We start from the raw sequence: 12,593 nt of genomic DNA, 5'->3' as shown, positions 1-12,593 counted from the left end.
AGATTAAATTGTAAGTCACATCTTTTCCTGACACTCCTCTGTATGTAAGTTCTGCTGCTATCTTACATTAGAAATACGCAGGAAAAATGAAAGTGCAGCTGTCTCCTTGCTTTTTACCTCATAGGAAAACACGTTAATAGGATTTTGTTCCATTGCTTTGGGAGTTGGGGAGAGTTTAGGTCCAGCTGGGGTCTACCAAACACGTGCAATATTGTGTGAGATCCATCTGCGTAAGGCTTGCATGAGTACTACCAAGCCTGACTACTGGTCCTCAGTGCATGTATTGTTCTGCAATATAATTGTCCAGCTCATAGCTAGCCCAAAGGGACTGAGGGAGAATATAGTACGCACCTGGAAAACAGTAACTTGCCAGTATGTCCCTGGGAATGTTATCTTCGCTTTGATCTACACAAAGTGGGAGCTGGAACAATTTGGTTTTGTGCAGTGTGGATGTGTAGGTTTAGAAAGGTTCTCTAGATTCCGGAAACACTACGGTATGACAGGCTTTTGCGAGATGATTTCACTCCATTGAAACAATAAGAAGACAAAGAGAGCAGAGATTTAGCCTATTGACTTTCCAAGGAAGTCTGACTTGGCAAACAGCACTGCCAGCTATGTCTTTCTCTACATAAAAAGCTTTCCTTAAGCACTGCAACTGATATCTGCAAAGACAGAAAATCTTGCCTCTAACCAGAGAAGTATTTTGTTCTGTTTTAAATCTAGTCAACCTGGCACAGCGGGTGTGCCAAACTGTCCCACTGTTTGGTTATCAAAAAGTGAATAAGGCTATTGAATGTGTCTACATCAGATTTTACTTTCTGGACAAGTACACTTGCCTTCTATTGCAGGTTTGACATACCCTTTTCTCAGTGTCCTTTTGTTTCTTTAGCTCTCTCCACTCCCAAGCTTTCGTTTAAACTATTTCTAAGCCAGATAATTTGCTCTCTTACTATCTTTTCTCAAAGCCTCTATAAAACCGAGCCTGTTGCACAGGGTGATCTGTCCTTTCATTCTCATTGCCTTTATTGTGGGCCTTTAGAGGGGCAAGGAAAAGCCTCTTACATTTATTGAGCAAGAATTTATCTCTTTTGTTCCCAAATAGCCACTTGCTAATGGTACGGATACCTACACACCCATAATAATGTGAAGGAGCTGCTGGGACATACTCAAACTGTTTCTTCCATGTGCTGTCTTGATTATTTGCTGCCAGGGAGCAAGGGTTTGGTAGCTTTCCTGTATTATAAAACACCTTAGGGGCGAGTTCTGTTTAATATCTTTATCAATGATCTGGACAAAGGGATCGAGTGCACCCTCAGTAAGTTTGCAGACAACACCAAGGTGGGCAGGAGTGTAGATCCCTACAGAGGGATCTGGATGGGCTGGATTGATGGGCCGAGGATAACGGTGTGAGGTTCAACAAGGCCAAGTGCTGGGTCCGGCACTTGGGTCACAACAACCCCATGCAGCGCTACAGGTCTGGCGAAGAACGGCTGGAGAGATGCCCAGCGGAAAAGGACCTGGGGGTTTTGGTCAACAGCCAGCTAAATATGAGCCAGAAGTGTGCCCAGGTGGCCAAGAAGCATCCTGGCTTGTGTCAGAAATAGTGTGGCCAGCAGGACTAGGGAAGTGATTGTTCCCTTGTACTTGACACTGGTGAGGCCCTACCTCTAGTACTGCGTTCAGCTTTGGGACCCTCACTACAAGGAAGACGTTGAGGTGCTGGAAAGTGTTCAGAGAAGAGCAACAAAACCGGTGAGGGGTCCAGAGCACAAGTCTTATGAGGTTTCGATTGGATATTAGGAAAATTTTCCTCACCGAAAGGGTTGTCAAGCATTGGAACATGATGCCCGGGGAAGTGGTTGAGTCCCCATCCCTGGAGGTATTTAAAATCCACGTAGGTGTGATGTTTAGGGACATGGTTTAATGGTGGACTTGGCAGTTAATGCTTGAACTTGATGACCTTAAATGTCTTTCCCAACTTAAACGATTCTATGATTCTGTAATGATTCACTCAAGTGTCTAAACACACATGTGAACTTTCATGAAGGTTTTGAGTAGGTTCTACTTGAATGGTTATTGATAACACAAGGTCTCATCATGGATTTAGAGTTGGACAGCAGAGTTTGGAGAGGTTTCAGGAGGTCCCAATACATCACCAGAAACACCCTTCCTATGAAATATTTGTCCAACCTGTTATTGAAACCTCTAACACTGGGAACCCCCAAAATCCTCAGCCTGTTATGGGGCTTCACTAACTTAGCCAGTAGTAAATCTTTGTTTACATCTTCATTCTCCTTTTTTTTAGGCTACATCCACTACAGAGAGAACATCCAACTGTGAGGAAAAAACAGCAGCTCAAGCATTGCAGGATAGCATGCTATAGTGGGAAAAGGTGATAGTAAATGACCACAAAGCCCTGCCAGGTGAATTTTGAGATAATCTTTGATTTAGTGTATTTTCATACATATTTTAAAATAACTCCATAACTCCCAGTTAATAACTCAGAAAATTACAGTTTAGATTTTCAAGGACTGAATAGCTGCAGATGCAACTGATTGGCTGGAGGGTGACCAGTTTTCAAGAGGAAACTCAACACCTACCCAGCTGTTAGAGGGACTGTCCAAATTTGAAAGAGCTAAAAAAAATCCCTTGCTTTTGTCATACAGCCAACATAGCCCTCCTGTGCATCTGGGATTTCAAGCTACAGCTCACCTGACAGCCAGGAGCTGGGGCATCCTCTGGAGACATCTTCTCATTTGCTTAGCTCGGCTTCTGCTGCACAGGATTGCAATAACCATCCTCAAATGCCACATATACTTCAGCAGCCTACTAGGCTGCTGACTGCAGAATCCCAAAAACATTCAAGCAACTCAAAAATAAACTATTTTTATTTTCATTCTGTTCCCCAGAATCTTGTGAGACTTTGAGTTAGGAAGGGACTTAGAGTACAAAATAAAAAAAAATCATAATAAAAAAAAAGAAATAGGTGTTTTGTCCTGGGTCTTACTACTCCAGAAATAATATTATTGGTCATGGCCCGTCAGATTTAGGAGATTATGTTTTCAAACAAAAGTGAATCTAAGATGTAAGCATGAGCCTTGTATTTAGCCAAAATACATTAAAGAGGTAAGACTTGCCAAAAATACGTTAATGGCAACAGTAAGAGAATTTAGTTCGACTTGCATTTTTTTCACTTCCCTTTCATTAATAAAATACTATTTTGGGCTATCAAACTCCAGAAACAGACAAATACTTGTGTTAAGCAAGTCCTAGAGAGTTACACCACATAAGGAACTATTATTTAGCACATTTTTGAATAAGAAAAGATCAAAGCATTCATCCTTCATCAGGATTTTTGAATGTAACACAACCATCTATTTTTAAACTGATGAATTGCTCTAAAAACAAAGATCAGTCAGAAACAATAAACCGAAGGGGACTATAGACTACTTATAAATATTCAAAGTGGAGACATACGACTTATGACATCAGTGCTCTGTGGTTATGCTGGAAGGGATACACAGAAACTAGAAGAGAATGGAAAGAAGGAATATTTCTGAGATGATATTGATTTAAACTGTGAATGTCCTGAAATGGACCTTTTATATATGGGCTACATCTGGATATATGAAATTGTGAACTGTTAGCTGGAAAAAGCACACCTGCATGCCTGATGGGTATAAACAACAATAAACAGAAGAATCGCAAAGATGGCAAACTCATAGGTGAGTTTAGGCAAATCTGCTTCACAGAGAGCTCAACTGACTGTTTCTAATCAGAGTTCAGAACAGAAGACACTAAAGTTTAACCTTTTTCCATTTTTACTCTTAATCAAATTCACTTTGCTTTTCCATGTATGGCTGTATCATGTTCATTGTTTCCACTTTCTCCAGTATTGGGTGCTTCCCTCAGGAATTCAACTGCTGAAATACACAGTGCGTGCAATACTCTCTTTTCATTTCCCAAAAAGGTTTCTAGACTTTTTTTTTCTTTTTCACAAAAATAACACCTGAAAACAGCAAGTGTATCCTGTCAGCTCAGAAACCAGAGTGGGAACCAACTTGTGTAGTAAATGGTCATGAACAAAACCCTCTAACCAGTCCCACAAATATAAACACACAAAAGAAAACAAAAATAACATTATTTCAGGAAGTTTAGGCAGCTAAAAGTTATTCATCTCAGACTGCAATTTTACAGTGACTTCAGCGATCCCTCTGCTGGCTGCTGTGCCTCTGCATTTTCACTCTCCATTTCACTGGACCTGGGGCACACTGGACTAAATTAAAACTTATGATCATGGCAATGATGTCCTGCTAAATGAGCATGTGGAAAAAGATCCCACAAGCTCCAGTGCTGGTCCTTGGGAAGGGAAGAACCGAATGACTTTTGGAGGAAAGGCCCATACCAGCCTTCAGTCAGGCTGGCTTGGCTACTGGGAAACGAACCCCGGGCTTCTTCAATAAGAATGGACTGAAACAGTGAGAAGTTCATCTCATGTCATCCCTCTTAGACACCAAACCTAGAGACAAGTCTAAACTCACTGTTACTTCTGGAGATAACAGTTTCTTTCCATTGAATATAATGGGAGACTTTGCTGTCTGGCTATCTAATTTGTAGACATCCAGTTTGGATGAGATTAAAAAAACTGCGAGAATCAGGGTGAGAAACTCAATTTTGGGCTCCTCACTATGGCTCTGTGAAAGGAATGAATGAATAACTTGGCAGAGCAATAGAAATGATGCACACCAAATGTAAACACTGGGAATCTATATGTATGTACGTAAGAGGGAGGGAGAGAAAAAGATTTTGAAGAAATAAGGCTGCCTTGCAAAGCTCTATTTCTTTTAAATGTATTTTCACTGTTGCTACCTATATCCCAGTCCCTAGACTGAAGTGGGATGGGAACTTGCAGGCTTACTGCAAGGTTTTGTGGCTTGCTACTTCACCACTGCTAGAGCCATTGCTGCTGTGTTGATGCAGATTCCTTTGTGGCTTTTCAAAAATCAGAAGTTTCTCTAAGATATTTAAGGATTTGCCTGCTTAGTAGAATGGAAGTAAAAGAAAGAAGATGCTGAACAGTATAAAACAAGTGACTTTGTGGTCCATTTCTCGACTGGTCTTAGTGTTTGCTTCTAATGCTTAATACAACACAATGCTGTTAGAAACCAAGGATAGGAAAATTAGGGCCAGGGTGGTATGCAGCCATAATTTATTGGAAAGATGTTGGGACCCTACCAGCATAGGCTGGGATCTAAAAGCCCAGTCTCCTATGAGAGGCAGCAGTTCCCAGCCCTGACTCCTGAGGGGCTTGAACTTCTCGTCAATGGCACGTTGTGTGGCTGAGCAGCAGCGCCTCCCGTCAACTTCCTACCAGCGTACTTAACCTCTGCTTTGGGCTGGAAAAACACTGACTGGCACAACATCGTTGAAAGGGTCACATCACAGTCCCTGACTTCATTCCACCTTCTGCCAAGGTCGAATTCTTCTCAATTTTCAAAGTCATTTCATTCACTTTTATCCTCTATGGTAGAGAAGAGTTTCCCAGGGGCATCTTTGAAACCACTTCATCATTCTTTTTAACTACGTAACTCTTAATAAACATTAAGCAATGAGATGCTAAAAGTAGAGTAGCACAAGTTTTGGGTCTTGAACTTGCCCTGCGTGAAGATGCAAAGTGACCCTCTTTTTGGTGACCCTGGCTGGAGCCCTGAATGAAGGCAAGTCTATTTGTGCTCAGCCAGGTGCGAATGCTGCTGCCCCCGAGGGGAAGTGTCCTGCCAGCTGTCCTGGCTTGAGTAGATTTGCACAGCGGGTGCAAAGTAACTCTGATATGCACTTTTCTACACAGACAGTTCATCAAACACACTAAGAATAGTCTTTTATGCAGGTACTCTCTGAAATAAAGTATGTATGGTTTTTCACACAAATGTTTTACATCTGCTTAATTTGCATTTGGTGCTTTTTCCCCTTTCACTTACATTTGTATGTTTTGGGGGTTTTGTTTTGTTTTGTTTGTTTGTTTGTTTTAATTACACTGCTGTTTCTTTCTCTTTTTCATTAAATACAGCATCCTCTCATATTCTACTGGACACCTCTCCCCTGACTCTTTGCCTGAGCTTTTGTCCTTGCCCCGCTATGAATCTGCTCTGCCAAGTTTTCAGCTGACACAACATTGCTCATACCCAGGGAGTTACTAGGCTCCTACCGCTTTCCCGCTGCTGGTTAACTATGGATTAAACATACAGACTCTCTTCAGCTGCCTGCGAGGTCTCACTGTTTTGCTAACTGGGACCACATTTTTCACAAGTGGCAATTTGGGAGCGTGCTCCTGGGAAAGAGGGGTTACTGGTACACATCAGTGATCTTCATCACCGCGTGCTTGCCAGTCCATATGGAAAAAACCTGCGTCTCATTATCTCATTGCATAAAAGAAACCCAGTCATTTAAAACAATATCCAAAATAAATGGCAATAGTCATTTGTGGAACTATCTGAAAACATGCTAGAGCAATTTAAATGCTATAAATCCTCCAGTATCATCTGTGGCTATAAACGGTGCTGGCTACAGGCAGTACGGATACAAACCCCAGAAAGAGAGCCACCGCTGAAGCGCTGCTCCTCAGAGTAATTGAGGACTAGTAAATCTGTTTGCTTGCTTGTTTCTTACTCAATCTCTTTTATCCTCCCATGTTTCTTCAGAAAGCTGATCCTAAAGTGGTGTCACACACCAGAACTGTCTCCATCCTCCATCTTGGGGAAGTGTCTACAAATATTTCTGTTGAAGAACTGGGTAACTTTCCATCTTCAAAAATGTAGCTAACAGCGTCTTCGTTCATTTCTTTGATGCTCCATATGTGGAGACAAGAGGAATCGGGAAAGGTGCCTGGACCTCTCATACATCTGGTGAGTGAATCGATTCTCCAGCACTCTGCCTGGTGGACATGTGTCAATGTGTTGTTCGGTGCTTGTTGCTACTTTTCCCACATGCTCTTCCCTAGTTGTTGCAATGAGTAGCTGTTGCTCTGACATAGAAATTAGTCACAATATTCAGAGATTAGTTATGCAATACCACCAATCCCCGATACCAAAGTCTGGGGTGGCAGTATCTTCTGGAACTCCCACTGTCCTCAGCTCATCTTGTGCAATAACTCCTAAAAATTGTGTTGAGACCACAGAGGCAAAAAAGGGTTGAGACACTTATGGTCAAAGTGCCCTCCAAGTAGCTCTGACTACAGGCAAAGGCTTGAATGACAAACCTTCAGGACTGCCTAGTGCCTAATTCCCGAGAGATTATCATCAGCTCAGTTCAAGGTCTTGCATTCTTCATTCAGTCAAGAACTAAACGCACGGTAACACCTGAATATAGCCTCTTTTTTTTTTTTTCTCCCCAGATGGATGTAGCTTTCCATTCCAATAAAAATTAGCATTTGTCCTTCCATCTAAAAAGAAAGAGAATATCCTGTATAGCCAACAGTAGGTTGTTTGTGTCTACCTGATACCTGGAACATGTAATTCAGGACTGACTTGGCACAAAGGAGATAAGCTCTATGCAAAACATTTCATACAAATGGAAGAATAAAAAAGCAACACCTTGTTGTATTTATTATTTATTCAGAAATCCTAATTTCGGAATTTGTGCTGAATCTCAGATTTGGTTTTGGTTTGGCTTGGTTTTTTATAAACACATTGATTCTGGTCTTCATAATAAATGAAAACTTGCAGATATGGATGCTTATGGTTCAAAAGCCACTTACGGACATAAAGAATCCAGAACTTCCTTTTTCTTTGATTTAGGCCTTTACACCTCTCACAGTTTTTGGGAAGCTGCCTCATAATTGTGTCACTCATTCATCATATGGGGGTTATTTCTGTGTTGTGCAGAACAGAAACTGTGGGAATCTGCTGCAGGGAAACCTCAGCCTTCGCAAGCCCTCCTGCCAGCTGTGGTCCCTTCACAGGATGCACCGTACGTCTGCAGGCAGAACTGCAAAATAGTCTTGCTGGTACAGATTTGCAGAACTGGCTTTCCAGGTGTAAGAACGCTATCTAATGGTTGGAAACTTGATTTTAGCGCTTTATATTGGAAAATGTATGCAATATATGACCCTCTAGCAATGCAGACCAGAAGAGAAAAATGAAGAATTTGTGACTCTATCTGAATGAGCATGTGAAACACTTGTTAGGTTGGAAAGCCTAACTGAATTTTCATTGAATTCTCTTTGTGTACCATCAAAGTGTCTTTAAGGTTAAAACGTCACCATATCAAGGCAGGTACTGAACATATCTTAGATGAAATACATTCTCATATCTGATTACTAAGGCTATAAATCAAATCTTTTTAGAAAAATTGTTAACAGCAATGTTCATTGAGCTGTTCCTGTTATAAAGAACATTGCTTTACCCATAAACTTACTAAAGTTTAACAAAATCTGTTTCTTTTAATCACTTACTACCTTTTTTCTTCTTTTCCCTTTGAATCTTCTTTTGTCTCGTACCTTTATATTAATTCAAATTCATAATTTTCATTGTCAGCTTGCTACACATTCAAATTAGTGACCACAAGATTTATTTACCAGAGAAAGAAAAATCCTTAGTAGCAAAGAGTGCCATCAATATTGTTTTGGCAAAAATAAAATCACAAGGCCAGGCTAAACCCAATATATAATATAAGTAGAGGCCACCTTGCCTGGGTTATAAGTAATTTTGAATTCTTCCTGTTGCCATGACACCATGCATGAAAAGAAATAAGCCAGGCATTGTGCAGCACTCAAGAGCTTGTTGGAATTTTTGGTTTTGTTTCTTATGTTTAAAATAGCAAGAAAATTCCATTTTAGTGAAACAAAAGTCAGCAGTAACACCAGAGAGTTTTCCCTCTCTGTAGAGTGGGAGAGGGGTGGATGTCAGATATCTTTTGAAATCTTGCTCGTTGAAGGAAATAATAATAAGGATTCAGAGATATCTGCTTAAACTGCCTGATTGTACTCCTGGCAAATCGAGTGATTATCGCCTTTTCTAATCATTGTGGACTACCCCCATGTAATGTTCCCATGTGGCCACCCCCTCCCAGCTGCTTCAGGGGCAGCGATTAGCCAGAGCGCAGCACACAACCCACACACTCATCACACAAACCTTATGTTGAGTCAGTAGCTCTTCAAAAATGCTATGAGAGGGTGAGTTCTTCAAGGTGGAAACACTGATTTGATACAAAGGACGGGACGCTAGAGAGTAATGGAAATTTTGTTGGACCTCATGTTCTGACTGCTTTTATGGCCTTTAAAGAGATTATGATATTTTTCTGTAAACACAAAAGGTTTTCTTTCCCTAGCAAGACATTGAGTGCTCCTTGTATCCAGGAGCTTTTACAGTTCATAGTGTTTCACACGTGTGGTTGTTGAATACTCAGAAACATAAAGCCCTATAAAACCCTTCCACTGGGGCATCGTTAGTGGTTTTATTGGCAAATCCCACCCAATGCAGCCTCCTGACTGAGACCAATAACTGCTGCTTCAAGCAAGACTCCAGGAACGCTGCAGTTTTCTCTGTGGGGCTGCTGCCCACCAGAATTTGGAGATGAAAAAAAGGAAAAGACATAAAAGGACCTGGGGATGTTGGTCGACAGCTGGATGAATATGAGCCAGCAGTGTGCCCAGGTGGACAAGAAGGCCAACAGCATCCTGGCTTGTATCAGAAATAGCGTGGCCAGCAGGACTAGGAAAGTGATTCTCCCCCTGTACTCGGCACTGGTGAGGTCCCACCTTGAGTCCTGTGTTCAGTTTTGGGCCCCTCACCACAAAAAAGCCATTGAGATACTGGAGTGTGTTCAGAGAAGGGCAACAAAGCTGGTGAGGGGTCTGGAGAACAAGTCTTATGAGGAATGGCTGAGGAAGCTGGGGTTGTTCAGCCTGGAGAAAAGGAGGCTGAGGGGAGACCTTCTTGCTCTCTACAACTACCTGAAAGGAGGCTGTAGGGAGGTGGGGGTCGGTCTCTTCTCCCAAGTGACAAGGAATAGGATGAGAGGAAATGGCCTCATGTTGTGCCAGGAGAGGTTTAGATTGGATATTAGGAAAAATGTTTACACTGAAAGGGTTATTAAGCATTGGAACAGGCTGCCCAGGGAAGTGGTTGAGTCCCCAACCCTGGAGGTATTTAAAAGATATGTAGATGTGCTGTTTAGAAACATGGTTTACTGGTGAACTTGGCGGTGTTAGGTTAACGCTTGGACTTGACAATCTTAAAGGTCTTTTCCACCCTAAATAATTCTATTCTATTCTATGATCATCTATGAGCAGAGACAATCATTACCATTTCTTACCGAGCATCCCATGGTGCTGCAAGCCGCAGTGAAGGAGCAGGCAGGCAGCTCCCAGCTGCTCTGCTGACATTGCACAGCAGCTAGAGCTCCTCTGTGAGGAGGAGGAGTTGGGGTAAGAAAAGTCACAGTCCATCCAGACAAAAGAAGTGTTATAACCTCATTGAGCTGTGCTGACAGGCTGCGCATTTGAGGTTGCCATCAAAAACTTTAAAGACCTTAAGTACTGAGTGGCCTGAAGGGTCATTAAGGTATCCTGTGATTTAAAGCAGATGTTGCTGGAACCTCAGGCATTTCTCAGTTTCCTTTGCCTCGCAGCCACAGCCTCTGGCCAGACCTTGTGGCTCAGAAGGGGTTTTCTTGGGCATAATGGTAAAAGCCATGAAAGGGAGATGGTTGCACCCTACAGACTCTGGGTTTCAAGGGAGCCCTGGGATGTCTCTAGAAGGACCAAGGATACCGCTTGTAGGTACTGTAGGTTTTTACGTTCAGTTTGTTTCCACAGAAAAAATGGCAGAGAAAATATCTGGGTTAATTGCCTCAGTTTTAGTGCAAAGGTGAAGCTGACTCAGAGGGTCAGCTCTCACATAAGGCTCTCAGATTTTAACTCGGTCACAACCTCCCCTCTGCCTCCCTTGCCAAGTCTTAGTTGTAAGGAGATGCCAGTAATGGCCTGCAGAGCCTGCAATGCAGCGCGTCCTAAGATCACAAGTGAAAGGATTAAAATTGCTGGTAAGGCTGGTGGCACTTTACCTTTCCATCCGTCATCGCATAGGTGGAGGTGACAGAGAAAAAGGTGCTCGTTCTCAGATCCTCTCCCTTCTGCTGCCCTGGATCTCCCTGCTTTCTGCTTCCTACAGTGGGAAGCAGTGAGATGCTGTGGACAGGCATCTTCCAAGGGCCATTCTTCAACAGGCAATGCTGCTGTGCCCGTAGAAACTGTACCCTGCTGTTGGGAAGTCAAGAAATGTTGCAAGCATCACCGACAGGCTGGAGGCATCCCGCATTGACCAGGTCCTCAGTCTGTAGCCACCTGCCCAATACTGAAGGCAGGGGAAATCTGCTGAACAACACGCAGTGATATGGTGGGAGCAAAGTGCTAGCAGATTGATAAGATACACTGCACAACCCCAGTCCTCTAATTGCACCATTTTGCGTAAGATAATTGCGAGGTCCTGAAAAGGAAAAATGGATCCAGCTGAAATACAGGCTCCAAACACATTGCTTACAGGCTGTAAATGGCATGAACCAGAAGTTTCCCAGGAGCCCCTGGAAGTTTGGCAGGGAGATGGTGGCAGCCGGGAGAGCACGTTATATTTTCTTTAAAAGCTAGTTTGTGTTAGTGTTGGCAGGACCCTGAAACATACCTCTAGGCCACAAAAAATACAAGAAACTAACTTTTCACTTTGCTTTACTCAGGTATACTTGGGGAGTGGGGGGAAGGAAGACGCACGAACATTGGAACATATATAAATAGAGTGAGGTAAAGGCAGACGGACTCACAGCAACCCCCCGTTGAACCCCCCTGCCAAACATGTTGACTGCTAAACGGATGGTTAGAGTTATTGTTTGGACAGTTGCATTGTTTCTTCTGAACATCTGTATTGAGGAACACAGATACGACAGCAGGCGTGGGTAGGAAGGGAGAAGAGAATAATTTGGCTCAGTTACAACATCCGTCAATTATAAAATATAGAGAAGATGCAATGTTATTAGCCAATACTTAATCTGTTTTGAACCAACTCAATTTTAATGTTCCCCTTTCTTCTCAGTGTGATTAATCAGTCCTCTCTGAACACGGCGTTTTGAAAGAGACCTCTGGTTTGCACCTCTCATTTTACATTTGCAGATTGAAACATCTCTACGCTTCTATCAGTTTTCTGAAAGTTCAAATACTTAGTCTTTTTCACTTTCAGAAAAGGTTTATATACTCTCAGCGAACAGGAGCAGTAACATATGCTAATATCCAGAGACTAGAACAGGCCCATCATAACGTCGTTATTTTTAGCCATGATATCATTACAATTAACTCTGTGGAGGTTTTGAAACACAGACTTTAAAAGCTCGAGATAGAAATCTTGTTAATATGGATTTACGTGCAATACTCTCAGAGAAAGCCAGTCCTCGTCACCTGCAACGGCGTTCAGAGACTGCACCCTGCTGGCTCACAGCAGCACCGCGTACCACAAGGGCCTAAAATACCCTTTCTGTGCACTTTTCTCGTGCATCAAGAAAAGTCTATCCGTGTCCCAGCTCAGGTATCCCTCACTCGACCTTATGCCCAT

The sequence above is a fragment of the Chroicocephalus ridibundus genome, chromosome 3, assembly GCF_963924245.1.
Source record: "Chroicocephalus ridibundus chromosome 3, bChrRid1.1, whole genome shotgun sequence".
Classification (NCBI taxonomy): Eukaryota; Metazoa; Chordata; class Aves; order Charadriiformes; family Laridae; genus Chroicocephalus; species Chroicocephalus ridibundus.
The sequence above is the reverse complement of the archived record's forward strand: the minus strand, read 5'-3'. Positions refer to the sequence as shown.